Source organism: Triticum aestivum, chromosome 4D, assembly GCF_018294505.1.
Source record: "Triticum aestivum cultivar Chinese Spring chromosome 4D, IWGSC CS RefSeq v2.1, whole genome shotgun sequence".
Taxonomy (NCBI): Eukaryota; Viridiplantae; Streptophyta; class Magnoliopsida; order Poales; family Poaceae; genus Triticum; species Triticum aestivum.
This window is the reverse complement of record NC_057805.1, coordinates 230,074,676-230,080,071: the sequence shown is the minus strand read 5'-3', so window position 1 is coordinate 230,080,071 and position 5,396 is coordinate 230,074,676.

Below are 5,396 nucleotides of genomic sequence, written 5' to 3'. Positions count from 1 at the left end.
CTGCTTGTCAGCCTCAGAATTGTGTTAGAATTGGGGATCAAAAAGCTTATCCTCCGATGAGATTCACAACTTGTAGTGAAGCAAGTGAACAAGGATTACTAGGGTCGGTTGATGGAAGCGTACGTGGATGAAGTGAGAAAGTTGGAAGAACACTTTAATGGTCTGCAAATGGAGCACGTCCCTCGTGAGGAAAATAGCATCGCTGACCAGCTGTCAAAGTGTGCTGCCCAGAAGATACGTATGGAACCAGGGACCTTCGTGCACCACTTAACTCAACTCGCAGGTACACCACCAACGAGAGCCCAAAAATGGAGGAAGATAAGTACCGCCAACTACTTTCCAGCAGAGCTCCTAGGAGCCACCAACAAAGCATCTATCGGGAACATCGATGCGCCTATTGGTGAGTAGCGCCTCGGGCAAAACCCCAGGTTCTTTCCTTTGAGATCAGCGCTCCCATAGCTGAAGAGATGCCTTTAGTCCTTGTCTTCGAGCTCCAAGCTCCGACATGGGCACAATAGATAGTCCAGTTTCTCCAGACAGGAGAACTTCCCGAAGAGCAAGAGATACATGGAGGTGTTTGTGATTCCCGCCAGTCAAGTATGTACCAGTTTGTTGATAACATCCTGTGTAGAAAATGACCCAATGGAGTGAAATTGAATTGCATTGCCCGGGAACATGGACTAAAGTTGTTGGCAGAGATACATGGAGGTGTATGTGTTTCCCACAGAGGAGCAAGAAACCTAGTCGGGAAGGCTTTCCGGCAATGCTTTTATTGGCCCACTGCCCTCCAGCATGCAACCGAGCTAGTAACAAAATGTGAAGCATGCCAGTTCCATTCGAAGAGCATACATCAACCAGCGCAAGCCCTTCAAACAATTCCTCTATCCCGACCCATTTTGGTCAGGGGGCTCGACATTTTGGGCCCCTTCCCCCACATTTCCCTGACAAGATCAAATGCCAGGAAGGAAAAGGTGATGCAAGAGAAGAGAGTTGAGAAGCAAGTTACGCCCAAGAAGAAAGTGGTGCAACGGCCAGTATACTTTGTTAGATCCCTATTGCAGCGGGTTTGGTCAAGGTACTGAGGCGTGAAAAATTGCTCTTTGTCTTGCTCATGGACTCAAGGAAGCTGCGCCACTATTTCCATGTGCATGATATCACGGTGGTCACCCGTTTTCCGCTGCAGCATATCCTAAGGAATCTAGAAGCAACCGGGAGGATTGTGGAATGGGCATTGGAATTGTCGAGCTTTGCGCTCAAGTTTGAAAGCACATCATCTATCCAGAGCCGCGCATTGGCTGAATTCATTGCAGAATTGCACCAACACCAGATGATTAGGTTCAGGAGTCAGCGCTCCCCGACAGAGACACTGAAAAGGATTGGATCATGTACTTTGATGGTGCTTTCTCATTGCAAGGCGCTGGCGCCGGGGTGCTGCTTATCGCATCCACCGGAGAGCATCTCAAGTACATGGTTCAAATGCATTTCCCCCGGGAGGAAGCTACCAACAATGTCGGCATTCTGAGAACCAGGGTACCCAGACTTGCCTGCCTGTGGCCCATGGCGTGGCTCCTTCGACAGCCTAGTACGACCCGTCTACAAGGCCATCAAGACAAGACCCTCGCGAGGTGGACAACACCAAGACCTCCCGAAGGAGCGGCCTCCCCAGGCGGCCTCTCGAGGAGCGGAGATTTCTATGTAGGTAACCAGCCTCATGAGGTTACGATGACGCAAGCCATGACGACCACGGCAGGTGGGCGCCAGCGGGGGTGGAGAAGGCAGTTTCCTCTTTGGTGCTAAGGAGGCAAGGATGGACGTGGGTTCCCAAGGAATCTGGCAAATGTTTCCATTCCGGTGCAACAAGACCAAGACCACCGGCATGGCAGGACAGATGTTATCGCCGAGCACACCGCTATGTCATGACCAGAAGCTTTGCAGGCAAAGACCACCTTTCGTCTGGATAAGATGTACTACTTGTCTCCTTTCAAATTGGCCACTGTGGGATCCCTTGTCGCCTACATTTTGGGGGATGAGGACCAAGGCCACTATAAATATAGGTTAGCCACCACCGTAGAGGGGGTCGACTCATTCCCTCGCCACTAGACCTCGCAAGGTTGTTCATCCCTTGTACTAGTTCATCCTCAGCCCCTCGTGAGGCTAATCCACCACAAAGCAGGAGTAGGGTCTTACACCACAAGGTGGACCTAATCTGGGTAAACTGCCATGTTCATCTTCTTCCTTGCTCACGCGAATCGAGCTAGGCTGCGAGGCGACGGGCTGGTAGGCTGGATAGGATGAGTTCTTCACACACGCCCCAAAGTTCGAACCTTTTTTGGGTCATTGGAGCCCCGAATCCAACATTTGCCACGCCAGGTAGGGGCGTGTCAAAGACCTTCTTCTACCGTTCGCTCCGCCTCCATTTGGTCGCTCCCATGGTCGACGCTCGCCATGTCCGTGCCGAGCGTCGCGCCTCTGGTGTCGCCCAGACAACACCCGTGGGCAACAACGCTCCTCGCCGCTCCGCCTCCCTGGTGGCTATCGCCACCACTGACCCTACTGCTCATGAACAACATGATTCGTCGCTGCCACCGTCCATGCGGCGCGATGGCCGCAACGCAACTCCATCACCCACTCCAGCCACGGTGTCGTTTTCTCATGATCGTCGCGGGCCCGCAAACGCGCAGGCTGTGTTGCTCATGGCGCGTGAGCTTCTGCGTTATCGTCCGGCTAACGACCTCTACGATGTCTGGCTCGACCGCATTGCCCAGCTTGTCAACGCCGTCGGCGATGCCCCTGTACTGTCCCGTTCGCCCCATCCCCTACCGTCCCAGGCGGGCAATGTGGCTCATGGCGCGCCCCCTCCTCTGCACGGCGCAGACCCCGAGCCTAGGCGTGAGGCACCCCAACACGACCAGCCATGCAGGGTGCCGACGCGTGATGAAGCAAGCTGCCAGGTGGTGCAGCGGCCCTAAGGAGAAGCGCGCGCGCTTCCCGCGCCTCTGAATCAAGACTGCGTGCCACCAGAGGTAGTGGCGCGCGGGCGCCAAGATCAAGCTCCCCCCATGCGACGGGCCCCTGTGAGTGCGGCAGGCTGCCGTGCTTTCACCCCGAAGCTGCGCCGCGTCGTTTTGGCTGGCAAGTTCAAGCCGGATATGCCTCCACGCTACGACGGCACGCGCGACCCCACGGAATTTATCCAGCAATACGAGCTAAGCATCGAAGCGGCGACAAGAAGGTTATGGCCAACTGGTTCCCCATGGCCCTCAAGGATGGCGCATGTTCTCGGCTCCTAAACCTCCCAGCGCTTCATCGCTAACTTCCAGGGCACTCGCGACCGTGCTCCTGTAGTAGGCGACCTGCAGCGTGTAAAGCAGCAGCCGAGCGAGAGCTTGCACAAGTACATACAATGCTTCGCGAACGTTCTCCTCAAGATTCCAAAGGTGTCGGACGAGGCCATCATTTCGGCGTTCTCTGATGGCGTCCGGGATGTCAAGATGAAGGAGGAGCTCGCCATACACGATGACTTGTGTTTTACCCTAGAGATGTTCAATATGGAAACCAGGTGCGCAAGGGCAGAAGAAGGTCGCCTCTCCCTCCTGGAGCTTCCAGAGGCCGATTCTGAAGACAAGAAGGCCAAGGCTAAGGAATTGAAGCGTAAGGGACCCGCCGTGCTGGCCGCGGAGCTCGAGATGAAGCGTGGTTGTGAGCATGATGAGCCTCCCAGGGGCAGCCGCCCATTCTGCGTCTTCCACAATGTCCACAGCCACAACACCAACGACTGCCAGGAGCTCAGGGTAATCCACGATGGGTGCCTTGGGCCCGTCCCCCACCAGGACTGGCGCGACCAACCCCATGAGCACCAATGGCAGGGCCAGCCTCGTGATGGTCCCTGGCGAGACCAGCCTCGTGAGGACCGTAGTCAGGGCAATGCCGGCCTCCCTCCGCTGCCACCACCGCAAAGGAGAAACGGCGACAACCGCAAAGATTATGGGGCTGGGGGCTTCCAAGAGCCTCGCGCGATCGCCTGCATCATTGGTGGTGCTCAGGCTCCCACCTCTCATTGTATCTTCAAGCAGTTCACTCGGGAGGTAAATGCGGCCCTTCCCAAGATCGAGGCGTCGCGTCCCCTGAGGTGGTCCAAGCATGCCATCACATTTGACTCCATGTACCAACTCAAGTGCTCAGCAGCTGCTGGCACGCTCTCGATGCTTTATACACCAACCATCAGCAACGTCCTCGTCACCAAAACCCTCATCGACGGCGGCGCGGGCCGGAACGTCCTTTCCGCCGAGACGTTTGAGACGCTCCAAGTGCCCTACGACCAGCTTCTGCCCACCAAGCCTTTCTCAGGGGTGATCGAAGGCTCCACCGTTCCCATAGGGCTGATCCGCCTCCCTGTCACCTTCAGCAAGTGCGACAACTACCACACCGAGCTCATCGACTTCGATGTTGCCCACATCGGCCTCCCATACAATGCCATCCTCGGGTATCCGGCCCTCGCCAAGTTCATGGCAGCAACTCACCATGGCGACAATGTCCTCAAGATGCCAGGAAGTGGCGGTATCATCACGGTCACCTATGACGAAAAGGATGCGGTGTGCTCCTTCGAGCATGCCTATCAGGCTACGGTGGTTGAACTCTAACACCGAGGATGCTATCCTGCCTCATGAGGCCGTCCCCAGGAAGAAGAAGCAGCTCTTCCCCAAGGGCCGCTAGGAGGCTGTGGCGCCTGCCGGTGGTGCCTCTGGCCCTGCGCCCGCTGCTAGGGCACCTTTCCCTCTCGCATAGGAAGGCGCACCCGATGCCCCCCACAGGACGGGCTCGGGGGCTCTCATCTGGAGGGCCTCTGACCTGACCAGCGCGACCAGGGAGGCGTTCGGGCACCACGTGGAGGCGTGCTTCGACGCGCGCCTCCGGGAGCAAGGCGCAAGGCGTGAGATGCCAGGCGCGCAGGAATTCATCACCAAGGCAATCGAAGAGCTTCAGGAGGCGCAAGCCATGCATGGCAAACATCGTCCAGCACCACCGGGCGTAGCTGCGGCCCCTGACATGGGCGGTGAGCTGCGCTTCTGTGTCAACATCCAAGCCTCAACAGGGCTACCTTGCAAGACCTCTTCTGGCCGTCCCGCGTCAGCCGGAGCGGGGGCTACCCCTACAACTACGTCTGCATGCCCTTCGGCCTGCTGAACATAGCCGCCTCATACAAGGGCTTCGCGCAGTGTGCCTAGGTGGCTCACGAGGTCAGGCGCCAGGCGGTCCTGATGAAGGAGGTGCCGGACCCTCGCAAGCCCCCCGGACCTCCAGAGCCTCCCGGGCCTGAGGGGTCGGTTGGCTCGCGAGGAGAGATCTCTGCATCACGCGTCTTCAGCTACTCCAACGCTTCTACAACGATGGTGCCA